The sequence below is a fragment of the Mobula birostris genome, chromosome 5 (assembly GCF_030028105.1).
Source record: "Mobula birostris isolate sMobBir1 chromosome 5, sMobBir1.hap1, whole genome shotgun sequence".
NCBI lineage: Eukaryota > Metazoa > Chordata > Chondrichthyes > Myliobatiformes > Myliobatidae > Mobula > Mobula birostris.
Window position 1 is genome coordinate 47,389,080 of NC_092374.1, and position 15,714 is coordinate 47,404,793.

A 15,714-nucleotide genomic window follows, 5' to 3' on the forward strand; every position below is an offset into this window, starting at 1 on the left:
GACTGTTATCTCTCTTTACCTACCAAGGACACGTTTGTATTCAATTCCCTAAATTACTATTCCGCAATAATTTCCCTAAGGCAAGGTCTCTAGTGAGCCTGCTGAAGGCAAAGCTTTACAGGCATTGTATCTGGAAGAATGAAATCCTGCTGTCCTTAGTATGTGTCCAAGCCACACACTGTGAGTAGTCAAACAGACACTCACAAAGCAGAGGAGGAAGATACAAAAATTGAAAGCCTTTTAAGCTGTGTTCGTGAGCCAAGCCCACTAGCCAAGAGTGAATTCAGAATTAGTTGGAACACAGAAGCCAAAGGATAGACTCAGCTTACTGGTCTGCTGTATAAAGCCAGGAACTATCCTTTATTTCATAACCAACAAAAGTAAAACTAACTGAATTGACACTGCATTCGTAGAAGCTGAAATCCTAACGTCACAATTGCATCAACACTCCAAAGGTAGGAGTGTTAGGAAATTAAATGCAAAAGCTGCATTCTGAGTATTTGTAAGTCATGGGAAAATGTGATATAGTAAACAAGGTATTGTAGGAATTTTGAAGTACCTAAGTATTTCAGGTATAAGTCATGGGGTAATTCAGATAACATGCATGAATGGATGACCAGTAACTGAGATAATAACTAAATAGGTATACGGAAACAAAATCTACCCAATCATCTCCTTTTAAGATAGTTGGGCAAGTACATGAATAGGAAATATTAAAAGCTTATGGGTCAAACTCTGGCAAATGGCACCAGCCTGGATGGGGATCCTTGAACGGCATGGCCCCTTTGGGCTGAGGGCCTTTTTCCATGCTCTATAATACCATGACACTATAGATCCCATGGTACTAAGGCTGTCATAAATATAATCAGCAGAGCCCACTCTGGACATGGATAAATCATGGATAACTCAAACTTATTGAAATAAGTTAGCCTGAGAAATTTGTTCTCTGTATACATTGATTCCTATGCCCCTGTTCCAAAATATGCCCAAAGACATATCCAAGAATAGGCCAGCTGTGGTTTGAACTTAGCAATACTGCAGGGGCTGTATGGATACTCTTAATCTTACCATCACTATTTGTGCTAATGCACAGGAAAGTGATGTCAGGAAGGATGGGGAGCCAGGGGAGAGAACTAGATGGTTGCATAGAGCTAAGTATCCAGAATATGGACATGAGAAAAAAGGGTCTTTGTATGTTCTTGCACAGCTTGACATTGCAAGGATTGTGGCCCCAACCTCAGTGACACCTTGACTGAACTTTTCTCACCAGTCTTTCCCTATTATCTCTTGATTCTCTTTCGCGACAAATATTCTGTCAAACTCAGCTTCAAATATTCTCTTCAACTCAGCAGCCACTCTCTTCTGGGCTTGAAATTTGCAAGATTTCCTCAGTCTGCAAACCTAGAAGACCAACTCCCTTTCCTGTGTCTGTCCTTTCATGAGGAACTGCCCAAGTTTTATTTACCCCACCATACCTGTTCAAATCTTACTTTGAAAAGATTTTCTTTGAAATTACTATACATATAAGCCTATTTAACTCATCCAATAAGAAAAATCACTTACCTCACCTATGGTATCAATCTAGTAGATATACAGCATGCACCATGACAAGCTTTTCTTTAGTTATAGGGTGTGCTCCTGTAATGTCTCCACAACAGAGAAGAAAAAGTCAATAATTGCATGTATTACACCACAATAAATAAATCAAATGCATTACTTTCACACAAACCCTCACTTACTTTACAAGTTTGCTTCATGAACTTTACTTGGGCTTCAACACAGTGATCCTATCCAGGTGATAAAACTGCCTGCTGCCCTCATCTGGGAAATGCATAAAACACAGAAATGCACAAACCTTGATTCTGGTGTTTTGCGAATAAATTCCTCTTCCAGTGAAACAAATAAATTATATGAATCTCATTCTTTACTCAATCTGAACCCACAACACTGAGAACATGATGTAAATTGGTAAATTGGTTTATTATTGCCCCATGTACTGAAGTCTTGTCTTACATAGTGTCCATACAGATCAGTTCATCACACTAGTGTGTTAAAGTAGTGCAGACTAGAACAATACAAAGTACAGAATAAAGTGATACAGTACAGAGAAGGAGCGGTATAGGCAGTAAGGTACGATATTACAGTGAGGTAGCTTGTGAGGGCAAGAGTCCTCATGTACTGCAGAAAAGGTTGATATAATTTAAAGCAGGCTAAGAGTTGTGCTTGAACCTGGTAGCATGTGCTTTTAGGCTTTTATATCTTCTGTCCGATGAGAGAGGAGAAAAGGGAGAATGTCTGGGATTGGTGGAAACTTTCATCATGCTGGCTGCTTTACCGAGGCAGCAAGAAGTGTTAAAAGAGGAGGCCGACTTCCATGATGTGTTGAGCTGCGTCCACAGCTCTGCAGTTTCTTGCACTCAGTTGCCATAATATGCTATGGTGCATCCAGATAGGATGCTTTCTATGGTGTATCGATAAAAATTGGTGAGGGTCAAAGGGGACATGCCAAATTTCTTTAGCCTCCTGAGGAAGTAGAGGTACTGGTGGGCTTTCCTGTCCATGTGTCAATGTGGTATTAGTTGGTCAGTGTTATCACATTCAGCAAGCCAGGGTGTGTGCTGTTGGTATTGGAAGTGACTCTCACAGGTGTTTGTCAAGCCATTAATTTAAAAATACAATTTTGAAGCTCACCTTAGAAAATTGGATCAAGAACCAAGGAAATAACATGCTGTAAACTTCATCCTCACTCTCTGATTGGGAGTGCATAATTGCAAAATCTCAGACGGAGGAATTTTAACACCCAGAAGTGGTTATGTTTGGGTTGAAAGAGAGGTGAAAAATTTGAAGAGTGTCCAAGCTTCATTTGTGGTGGAATTAAGACTAGATAGGCAGCCAACACTCTCCCACAAGCAAAAACTATCATTTCAATATCTTAAAATTTCAGCACAGCTTGGTGCCTTGTATTTTACTTCCTTTCCAGGTCTGGCAAAAGCTGTCTAGGTTCACTAGGTCCAGGAACCTCAAGAACAGAGGGAAACGTGGGCATGACAAAGATGAGTGTTTTAGCAACATTTTTTGAGCACTGGAGGGACTAAAGCAACTCCTCCCAGCTCCATCCTAGTTAATCATATTGCCCTAACCTGAACAATCAGAGATGTCTTTTCAGGATCAGACATACCAGCAACCATTCCAGCACAAATGTTAGCACTACCCACAATCACCAAACTGCTCAATAAAATCAACAAAACCTTATGTCACCATTGGCAAACTACTGACATGCTCCATGATCTCCATTCTCTACTCACCACTATGATGCCCTTCAGTCATAATGCAGGGTTTCAACCAAAACCATTGACAATTTTGTTCCAATCCACTCTGTAAACACACCCTCCCCCACCGAACAGATACTGCTTGATCAGCAGAATGGTTTTGCTTTCTTTTAATACTATCTCTTCCACATCGTTTACTGTTGGATAAATGTCAAGACTGTCACCAGTCTCCAGCTTCAAAGCTAGCTTCTAGCTTCACTGAGAATAATACTGCAAGCTCTTATTTTTTTAACAGTTCTAGATTCACATCAAAGAGTAAACATCCATCAAATTGAGAGTGGGTGTTAATTTTGCGTTAACACTCTTTACTGATTACAAGATCAACATCTATTTCTCAAAACTTGCAAACTCTGGAAAATGTTATTCACAGTTCTTTGCATACTTATAATGTGGTTTTGAATCAGAAGATGTAATCAAAATGTTCAAAGGAAGACCTTTGAAAGTATTAGGAGCTTCAAATTATTCTGAAGTAATATTATAAAGATCAATTTCTGTTTGTGCAATGACATGCATACTTGCTTAATATTCATTATCTATATCTTAAAAATCCTAAAGTTTCCCAAGCTAAAGCCAAGCTCTCAAATTACATGAACATTTTGATCCCTTTGAGTCCCAAACAATTTGTTCATGAGGACATTGCCAGCTTTCCTTTTGCCCTGGTAAATTTTCATTCTCATGTTACAACTTAAGTTGTGACATACTATGGTAGTTTTGTTGGCCACTGGATGAACCTGTGTATTAATCATTTAATTAATTGATCATTGATATACAGTGCAGAATAAGCCCTTTGAGCCACGCAGCCGAGTGAGCCACAATTTAACCTTAGCCTAATCACAGGACAATTCACAATGACCAATTAGCCAATTAACTGGTATGCCTTTGAACTGTGGGAGGAAACCAGAGCACCATCCACCCTGTGGGAGGACATACAGACTCCTTACAGATGACATCGCGACTGATCTCCAAACTGACACCTCCAGCTGTAACAGGGTCTCACTCAACCACACTGCTACTGTGGCACCATATTATGCATTCATTATGCAAATATCGCAGTAAGACACCCAGAACTCTCTGCATCTCAGACCTCTGCAGTCCTCCACCTACCCCAAGACAACTTCCAACGGAAGAACCGGAAATGTATATAATTTGCAATATATAATTGAATGTATATAATTGATCATTGTTCAGCTCCAGATCAGCACGACTCAGCAAGTATCAGTCTTGATCTTTTGCAGACACCACTCCTCCCTCACTACTCCCCTCTGCACTCCCCTCCTCCCGTGGTTTATCTTCCTTTCCTATCAGATGCCATCATCTTTGGCCCTTTGTCACCTCGTAGCATCCAATGCCATTCTCTTCCTATTCTCTCCTCCTCTGTTTGCCTATCAACCTTCTCTCTTGGTTCCACCTATCACCTGCCAGCTCTTGCTCCATCCCTCCCTTTCACATTTTTATACCTAGTTGTCAACAAGTCCGGAAGAAAGGTCTCGACCCGAAACGCTGACTGTCTATTTTCCTCTCTAGATGATGTCTCACCCACTGAGTTCCTCCAGTGTTTTGTGTTTTGCACCACTTTGGTTTACCTCTCCAGGGAACGTGTTTGCAGAAGTTCACTTAGGTGCCTGGAAGAAAATAAATAAACTTGTTAAAGCCCAAAACTGTTATTAAAAATATAACATGCAGCCTAAGATGAAAATTTTTCAAATCATGTACGACCAAAGCAAGAAAAAAAAGATGGAAAAAGAAGGAAATAATGCTGTAATCAACAAGATTGAGGAAGGTATCCCAGAACATTTCATAGGAGACTTTAATAAGGATAGCTTGAAGAGGTCTCTGCCTAACTACAATCATCACATCACACTAAAGAACCCTGTTATGTTTCGTAACTTCAAAACATTAACCTAATTCAAAGGAAGACACAGGAGTCCGAAATGTGATTCTAACTTTGTGTTTATTTTAAGCCAGGCACCATTATGTGGTAGCGTAATGACGTATGCAATTCATGTATTTATACCTAAAAGCCGTAATGAATTATTTAAACAAACAAGAATGCTTAATCAACAAATATATATATGAGATTACTCAAATGAAATATTAAATGCACATCAGACCCACACACTTGACCACTGCTAGTCACCATCAATCATGTCTGCTGCTCCAGCGCTTACTCACACTTTGGTAAATCCAATTAACTGATGCATACAGAGAAATTTAAATGTACAGCACCAATGAAGCAGACCACGAAGAGATGGATGGGAGAGGCAGAGGATCGGATTCAGTATACTTCGGGCTACATTGCTTGTGGACTAGACCGCATTCAAGAACTCAGACCTAAATTTGCTGAAATCACTACTGCTGTTGGATGAATCACACCTGGTCAATGTACAGGAGTGAGGCAGGACACCTGGTTTAGTGGAGCCACAGCAACAACCTCTCACTCAACATGCTGGATCAGCAAAGGCAGCTTTAAATACCTGGGCATTAGAATATTGGATGCTATGTCTCTGGCAAATTTGTATATGGCATTGGAATTGCACGTAGCCACGCAGCCACGTGTGTACAGGGTGTAGAGCAGGGGCTAAGCACACAGCACTGAGGTACACCTGTGCTTATTGTCATTGAGGTGAAGCTGTTGCTACCAATCCTACTGTTGGAGCTCTACTGATTATAAAGTCAAGGATCCAGAGGCACAAGTCTTGAAGCTTAATTAATTTGGATGGGATGATTGGGTTGAATTTAGATGCAACCTCAAAGAAAGCACACCAGCATCTTTACTTTCTCATCAGGTTAAGGAGGTTCAGCACATCACGGAATACTCTAATAAACATTAACAAGTACTTCACTGTTATGAGTGTTGTTTCCACAAGAGTTATCCTTTCAGGGTATCCCGACCGGTTGCATCATGGTCTGGTTCAGCAACTTGAATCAAATTGAATTGAATTGACTTTATTTCTTAGATCCTTCACATACATGAGGAGTGAAAATCTTTACATTACGTCTTCATCTAAATGTGCAACGTGCAATCATAGTAATTTATAATAAATAAAACAGTCAGTGTAATATAGAGTACACCCTAATCAGTCTGATGGCCTGGTGGAAGAAGCTGTCCCGAAGCCTGTTGGTCCTGGCTTTGATGCTGCGGTACCGTTTCCCGGATAGTAGCAGCTGGAATAGACTGTGGTTGGGATGGCTTGGGTCCCCAATGATCCTATGAGCCCTTTTTACACACCTGTCCTTGTAAATGTCCTGAATCATGGGAAGTTCACAACTACAGATGTGCTTGTCTACCTGCACCACTCTCTGCAGAATCCCACGATTAAGGGAGGTACATTTCCCATACCAGGCCGTGATGCAGCCAGTCAGGATGCTCTCAATTGTGCCCCTGTAGAAGGTTCTTAGGATTTAGGGGCCCATACCAAACTTCCTCAGCTGTCTGAGGTGAAAGAGGTCCTGTTGTGCCTTTTTCACCACACAGCTGGTGTGTACAGACCACATGAGGTCCTCGGTGATGTGGATGCCGAGGAACTTGAAGCTGTTTACCCTCTCAACACCAGATCCATTGATGTCAATAGGGGTTAGCCTGTCTCCATTCCTCCTGTAATCCACAACCAGCTCCTTTGTTTTTGCGACATTGAGGGAGAGGTTGTTTTCTTGACACCACTGTGTCAGAGAGATGACCTCTTCCCTGTAGGCCAACTCATTATTGTTTGAGATAAGGCCAATCAATATAGTGTCGTCGGCAAATTTAATTAGCAGATTATAGCTGTGGGTGGCGACACAGTCATGGGTATACAGGGAGTAAAGGAGGGGACTCAGTACGCAGCCCTGAGGGGCTCCTGTATTAAGAGTCAGAGGGTTGGCAGTGAGGAAGCCCACTCTTACAACCTGCTGGCGATCTGACAGGAAGTCCAGGATCCAACTGCACAAGGCAGGGTCAAGGCTGAGGTCCCTGAGCTTCTTGTCGAGCCTGGATGGAACTATGGTGTTGAATGCTGAACTGTAGTCCAAGAACAGCACTCTCACATAAGCATTGTTCTTCTCCATATGTGTAATTTGAATGCACAGGGACATCAGAAGACACAAAAAATAGTAGGCTCAAAAAATGAATCCCTCCCCATCACTGAAAATATCTGCAGTACATGAGGCCCTGCATCAAGAAAGCAACATCTATCACAGATCTCCAGCATCAGGTCCACACCATCTTCTGACAGCTACCATTGGGCAGGAGGGACAGCATCCCAAAAGATCCAACCACCAGGTCCAAGAGCAACTACTTCTTGAACCTTTCTGCACTACCCTGGTCACGATGTCAGTAAAGCAACACCTTTATCATTTTGATCAAAGGATTTTGTTTTGTTCTAATCTTGTTCTTTCATGAATAATTCATGTTCTCAGTTTAGGATTTTCTTGTGAATTTTGTGCAACTGATGCTATGTCCCAGTGATACTGCTGCAGGTAGTTTTATGATTGTATAAGAGCACGCATGCATCTGTGAATATGATAATAAGCTTGACTTCAACTTTGATTTTTCAGGTTTTAGACCAGGAAAGAAGGTGGCTGAAAGAAAGTCTTTGGATTGAAGGAAGAGGTTCAGAATCAGGTTTATTCACTGTCTTGAAATTTGTTTTTTTTTGCACCAGTTCTACTGTCCAAAGATGTAAAATTATTATAAATTATAATGTAATTAATAACAGAAACAAATAATGAGGGAGCAATCACAGACCATGTCAGAAATATGACAGTGGAGGGGAAGAAGTTGTTTCTGAAGTTTGTTGAGTATGGGTCCTCAGGCCCCTGTACCTCTTCCCTAATGGTATTGACAAGATCCATCAATGTATTGGGCCCACGACAGATTCTCCAAGATGTTGACATCCAGAAACATATAGCTGTTCACCCTTTCCACCAGTCCATGAGGACTGATGCGTGTTCCCTCAATTCCCCCTTTCTGAAGTCCACAATCAATCCCTTGGTCTTGCTGCTGTTGAAGGTAAGGTTGTTGTTGCAACACTACTTAACTAGTCGATCTATCTCACTCCTGCTAACCTTCTCATCACCTTCTAAGAATTTATATTAATCACGATAGGATGGGCAAAGATGTCGCAGGAGGTGCCAAGGAGCTGCAAAAGTGTTTAAAAGGATAAGCAAGGTACATTGATAGTGCACAAAGGCAAAAAATCATGTTTGCCCTGAAGCTCCAAGCCTAGTTCAGTTCCTTATTCAATGTAACCAGAACTGGCAGCAAAATCTGACAGATTTCTCAGGGAGCAAATGACTGAATGTGTTCATTGAGGATCTGAATCTGAATCACAATCAGGTTTATTATCACAGAGGTATCTTGTGAAAATTTGTCATTTTGCTGCAACAGTACAATGTGATACATAAAAAATGCTATGTTGCAATGATAAATACTCTGAATGGTGCCAGTGTTAAAGTATGACGAATCTCTCCAGATTTGGAGGGAGTACAGCCTCTCTATTAATCAAATACTTTCCTTGTAACAGTATCATACTCAAGGAACAAAAAAACTTATTTGCCGCTTCGTCTGGAGGAAGCAGTTCACTACGTGAGCCATGAATGTCAACAGATTGTGGTAGATGATCAGTCTAAGAGTGGTTAACTGTCAGCACACATAAGAGCTTGCTCACATATCATTAATTACACTTCAGAATTCTGTCTGAAATGCTATATTTCAGAGAACCTTCGACAGATTGCTGCAGGGAATTCCCAGCCTTGCTGGATTTTTGGATTATATCAAGAAACTGCAGAATCTGCGAAGATACATTGAGCAGAATGGAAAAGGCAAGTCTATGTTTAAAAAGAAGGAAGTACTTTTTTGGAAAATTAAGTATAATGCTTGGCATAACGCTGAACCTCACACTCAATATCAGAAAAAACTAAAGAGCTGATTACTGACTTCAGGAAGGAGGGGGAAACACATGCTCGTCAATATTGAGCGAATCTGCGGTGGAAGGAGTCAGCAGCTTAAATTCCAGGGCGTTAACATATCGGATGGCCTGTCCTTGACCTGGCACATAGGTGCAACCATATGAAAAGCTGCTAGCATCTTCACTTTCTTCGGAGGTTAAGGAGTTCCACCTTGTCATCAAACACTCTAATAAACTTCTAAACATGTAAGTGTCCTGGCTGGTTGCATCATGCTTTGGTGCAGCAATTTGAATGCTCAGGAACATAAGAAGCTGCAGAGAGTAGTGGACTTAGCCCAATACATCACCAGCACATCTCTCCCACCATTTTGTATTGACAGGAGACATCTCTCCCACCATTGGTAGTATTGACAGGAGAAATCTCTCCCAACATTGGTAGTATTGACAGGAGGCATCTCTCCCACCATTGGTGGTATTGACAGGAGACATCTCTCCCACCATTCATTGGTATTGACAGGAGGCATCTCTCCCACCATTCATTGGTATTGACAGGAGAAATCTCTCCCACCATTGGTAGTATTGACAGGAGGCATCTCTCCCACCATTGGTAGCATTGACGGGAAGCATCTCTCCCACCATTGGTAGTATTGACAGGAGGCATCTCTCCCACCATTCATTGGTATTGACAGGAGAAATCTCTCCCACCATTGGTAGTATTGACAGGAGGCATCTCTCCCACCATTCATTGGTATTGACAGGAGGCATCTCTCCCACCATTCATTGGTATTGACAGGAGAAATCTCTCCCACCATTGGTAGTATTGACAGGAGGCATCTCTCCCACCATTGGTAGCATTGACGGGAGGCATCTCTCCCACCATTGGTAGTATTGACAGGAGGCATCTCTCCCACCATTGGTAGCATTGACGGGAGGCATCTCTCCCACCATTGGTAGTATTGACAGGAGGCATCTCTCCCACCATTGGTAGCATTGACGGGAGGCATCTCTCCCACCATTGGTGGTATTGATAGGAGGTGCTGCATCAGGAAGGCAGCATCCATCATTACAAATTCCCACCATTGAGGCTATCTTCTCATAACTAACATCAGGCAGGAGGTACAGAAGTCAAAAGTCCCATTACACCAGGTTCAGGAACAGTTACTTTCCTTCTGTTGTTCGGTTCTTGAACCAACTAGCAAACCCTAATTACCACAGTTTAGAAACACTAAGACCACTTTGATCACTTTTAGTTATTTATTGTAAAAAATCTGTACAATTTATATTCATGTTTCTCTTGTGCATGCTGCTTATATGCTGCTATGTGCCTGTGATCCAACTGCATCTAAGCTTTTCACTACACCCGTACATACATGTACTTGTGGATATGACACTAAACTCAACTTCAATACTACAATCACAAGAGACTCTACTGATGCTGGAAATCCAGCGCAACACACACACAAAATGTTGGAAGAACTCACCAAGTCAGACATCATCTATGGAAATGAATAAAGAGTCAATGTTTAAGGCCAAGGACCCTCGTCAGGACTGGAAAGGAAGGGGAGCAGCCAGAATAAGAAGGCAGGAGGAGTGAAGGAGTACAAGATAGAAGGTGATAAGCGAAGACATGTGGGTGAGGGAGAGTGGATGAAGTAAGGAACTGGGAAGTGATGGGTGGAAAAGGGAAAAGATCTGAAAAGGATTCTGATAGAAGAGGAGAGTGGACCATGGGAGAAAGGGAAGGAGGAGGGGCACCAGGAGGAGGTGATAGGCAAGAGAAGAGGTACGGGGGGCCAGAGTTGGGAATTGAAGAAGAGGGAAGGGGAAGGGGAAAAGGAAGGGGCTGAATTTGTTATCTGAAGTTGGAGAAATCGATGTTCACACTATCAGATCGAAGGCTTCCCAGCTGGAATATGAGGTGTTGTTCCTCCAACCTGACAGTCCCCTTATTCTTGGACCAATATGTTGGAATGGAAATGGGGATTGGAATTAAAATGATTGGCCACTGGGAAATCCTGCTTTTTGCAGATGGAGTGTAGGTGTTCAATAATCTGGTCCCTCATGAAGTGTTGCCTCTCCTGGAAGGACTGTTTGGGGCCCTAAATGGAGGTGAGGGAGGGGGTGAATGGCGAAGTGTAGCACTTAGGCCACGCAGGGATAAAAGAATCACAAAAGGAGTGATTTCTGTGGAAAGTGGAGAGGAAGGTGGGGGATAAAGATGTGTTTGGTGGTAGGGTCCTGTTGAAGTTGTTGGAAGTTGTCAAGAAAGATGTGCTGGACGAAGAGGCTTACGGGGTGTTAAGTGAGGAGAAGAGGAAGGGAAACCATGTTCTTTGAAGAAGGAGGACATCTTTAATTTGTTCTCAGGATGAAGCAAGTCTCATCCTGGGAACTGATGTGGCAGAGACGAAGGAACTGAAAAAAGGAAATGAAACGGTATTTTTACAGGAGACAGAGTAAAAAGAGGTATAGTCAAGATAGCCATAGGAGTTATAAAAGATATCGGTTATCAGTTTGTCTCTAGAGATGGAGACAGACAGATCGATAAAGGGGAGAGAGGTGTCAGAAGTGGATCAAGATTACTCCCAGTGCCACAGGTTAGTGCAGGTAGGAATGGGGCGATAGCACGGATGAATGAGTGGCTGAGGAGTTGGTGTAGGGGGGCAGGGTTTCATGTTCTTGGATCATTGGAACCTCTTCTGGGAAAGGGGTGACCTGTATAAGAGGGACAGTTTGCACCTGAACTAGCAGGGAACCACTATCCTGGCCGGAAGATTTGCTAAAGCTACTCAGGAGGGTTTAAACTAGTTTTGCAGAGGACTGGAAATGGGAGCACGAGCTCAGTAAGTGAAGGATCAGATGGGAATGTAAATGTCAGGGAAATTATTGATAGGCAAAATCAAAATAGGGACCGACAGTTTGAAGTGTGAGTATTTTAATGGTAGGAGTATTGTGAGTAAAGGTGTTGAACTTAGAGCATGGATCAGTACATAGATCTACAATGGTGTGGCCATTGCAGGGACTTGGTTGAGAGAGGGGCAGGAATGATTAATGTACTAGGTTTTCAAAGTTTTAGAAAAGATAGAGAAGGAGGTAAAGGGTGGAGGGGGGGAGTTGCACTACTAATCAGCGATAGTATCACAGCTACACTCGGGGGGACATAATGGAGGGGTCAGACACTGAGTCCATTTGTGTGGAGCTCAGGAATAGGAAGGGTGCAATTACGCTGACAAGGTTGCACTACAGATCCCCAATAGTAACCTGGACATTGAGAAACAGATATACAAACAGATTAAGGAAATGTGCAAAAATAATAATGTTGTTGTCATGAGGGATTTCAACTTTCCTAGTATAAACTGGGACCTTCTTAGTGCAAGGGGTTTAGATGGGGTAGAATTTGTGAAGTGTATCCAGGAGAGTTTCTTAAATCAATATGTAGGCGGTCCAATGGGAGGAGGGGCTGTACCAGACCTGGTGTTGGGTAATGAGCCTGGCCAGGAGCTATGGTGCTTGTGGGAGAGTTTTAAATTGGAGTAGGGCACATTACGAGAGCATTAGGCAGGAACTCATATGCATGAATTGGGAAGACCTTTTCTATGGCAAGTCCACATCAGACATGTGGAGGGTGTTGCACTATTGCACTAAGTACAGGAAAGGTATGTTCCATTTAGAAAGGAAGGAAGGACGGGGATGGGAAGATAAGAGAACCTTGGACGTCCAGAGCTGATGAATTTAGTCAAGAAGAAGGAAACGTGTGTAGAGCTTCAGAAGTCAGAATCAAATGGAGCACATGAGGAGTATAAAGAAGCCAGAAAAGAACTCAAGAATGTCCATGGCAAGTAGGATTAAGGCAAATCCCAAGGTATTCTACTCATACTTCAAGAGCAAGAGGGTAACTAGAGGGTAGGACCACTCAAGGATAAAGGAGGAAACATTTGGTTGAGTGAGGTCCTTAATGAGTACAGTATTTTACTTCAGTATTTACCAAGAAAAAGGACATGGAGGACCAGGAGATCAGTGGTGAGTTCATAAATATGTTAGGGTGTTTAGGGGTCAAGGAGGAGGAGGTGTTGGGTCTCCTAATGAGTATTAAGCTGGATAAGTCCCCAGCGCCTGATGGGATTTATCACAGATTATTGAGAGAAGCAAGAGCCAAGATTGCTGGGGCTTTGACCAGTATCTTCCTGTCCTCTCTATGCACAGGCAAGGTCCCAGAGGACTGGCAGGTGGTAAATTTTGTACCTCTATTTAAGAAGGGAACAGGGGAAAATCCTGGAAACTATAGACCAGTAAATCACGTCAGTTATAGGGAAATAGCTAGAGAAAATTCTTAGGGATAGGATATATGAGCATTTGGAAACCATGGCCTGATTATGGGAGCCAGCATGGCTTTGTGCAGAGCAAGTTATGTCTTTCCAACTTGATAGAGTTTTTTGACATGAAGCAGCACCAATACTAATACCAGACCAATGCTAAAGCATTACACAAAGTTACACTAGTTGGAGCAGGAGTGCTCACAGTGTAACTGAATCTGGAGCAACATAGATGCTGGAGGAACTCCAGGGGTCAAGCAGCATCTGTGGAGGAATATGGACAGTCTTTTCAGGATTGAAAGATAGTGGGAGGTCGCCAGTGAGGGGAAGGGATGGAGCAAGACCTGCCAAATGACGGGTGCATACAGTTGCAGAGAAAAAAGTAGAAATTGCAACAGAGGTGGGAGGTAATATTGGAGGTGACAAAGGATTATAGATGCTGGAATTGCACAAGAAAGGAAGGTGGAGCGGTGGGGCATAGGATTAAATAAAAGGGGTGCTGTGGGCAAATAGGAGCACTACAGGGGAGAGACTGAGTAAGAAGGCTATGTGGCCATGTGTCAGATCACCTTTCTAAATTAATTACTTTCTCAAAACTTTCTTCAGATTAGTGGGAAAGATCCCCCCCCCGCACAAAGCTACAAAGCTATGTTATCTACTAAATATTATCAACCCCACCTTTCCAATTGTATATAAACCCTCTTAGAAATGTCTCCAATAATTTCCCTCCCTGCCAGACTACAATTACCTGGCTTATCGCTTCTGCCATTTTTAAATAAAGGAACAGCAATAGCTATTTTGCCAATAACTACTTCATTATTTGAACAGATAACAAACCTTTGACGTACCTGTTCCATGAAGAGAAGCCGAAGCCTCAGATGGTTTCCCCTTCAGTTAAAAGTTGTATCTTGGGTTTTAGAGCATGTGATTATATTATTGTTTTCAAAGCTGGGAAATAACAGAGAAGTCCAATTCACTTCCTGGTACCAGAGATAACAGCTGATGAAGGGATAGAGGGTGAAGTACTAATGATGAATCATCAGAACACTATGTCTCTGAGCTCTGTGCAAATCAGACAATGGACACTGTCCTGTCTGCACTGTCTCATGTTCATGAGTATGTCACGACAGAGAGAGAACCACAATTAATCCCTACCATTCCAAAAAGTTAGAGCTGAGTGTGAAAGATCAATGAGTCATGAAGAGTTGGATCTGTTATTCTCCAAAGCACAGAATATTTGCTTTGAAACAAGAGACACATCCAGGAATTACTGGAATGAAGGTATTAGCCAGATAATGTACGTGACAGTCTAAAATGGACCCTGTCATTGAGTTCAAAGGGGCTCATGCAGCAGGTGTCAATAAAACAAAAATGTGTGTGCCGCTGCTCCTTCAAAGTAGACTCCATGTTATAATTTTGGATCTTTCTTGGGAAAGGTGTTCCAGCCAGTAACAGATGTTCATCCAAAGTAAGTGGGCATATTTCCAATAAATACTTCTGCTTCAAGTGCTATAGTTGGCAAATTTAGACAAAGTTCATGTATTGCCTCACATGTTAGTATTAGGCAATGGAGATTGTTTTGTGAATGCAGATATAAGGATTTCATGAAATAGTATATATCATAAAACATCTTCCCATTTCATCTTCAATTGGTAGAGGGAGCTATCCTGATTTTCAAAAAGGCATTAAGAAAATACAAGGAGGCAATGCTGAAAACAATGTGTTTCAGCTCCTGTTTGGTTGTCCTAATACACTGCAGTATGGCCAGTCTCATGTAATGATAGTCAAAATAAGGAATCTGGGCTTAACAATTGATCTCATTATTTCTAACACGAAAACCAAAGCACAGAACGAACTATTAAATCATAAAATGCCATGCCAAAATGCAAAACCAAGGAATTTGTTGTGTTTGCATATATGTGTACTTAGCAGACCTGAGGAAGGTAAATGAATCTCCTTAAAGACAGAACTTAGTATTCTCCTTTGTTTGCATCCAAAATAGTTAATTCAAATAGAATAATATTGAATAGTCCAGCTCTGCCAAGATCCTGAGCATGCTGTATTTTTGGAGTTTTGCTGCATTTGGAATTCACATGATCCACATATACTGGTTCAGGATGTCTTCAAACCTTTTCTTGCTGGATTACAGATGGAACAAAATCAAATATCCATCTCAAGCAGCAAAAT

The 15,714-nt window shown here is 41.9% G+C and overlaps 1 long non-coding RNA gene across 3 annotated transcripts in view; it reads right to left on the reverse strand.

Annotated features, from left to right (window-relative positions):
• The window catches only part of LOC140197246 (uncharacterized), a 163,571-nt gene extending 149,041 nt beyond the window's left edge, over positions 1-14,530 (reverse strand). For all 3 annotated transcript variants that reach the window (XR_011885891.1, XR_011885889.1, XR_011885890.1), the window contains exons 1-4: positions 14,376-14,530; positions 4,787-4,951; positions 1,740-1,821; positions 1,564-1,647 (exon numbers count right to left, since the gene is read on the reverse strand). This is a non-coding gene — a long non-coding RNA (uncharacterized lncRNA). The remainder of the gene's footprint in view (positions 1-1,563; positions 1,648-1,739; positions 1,822-4,786; positions 4,952-14,375) is intronic.
• Positions 14,531-15,714: the final 1,184 nt, after the last annotated feature.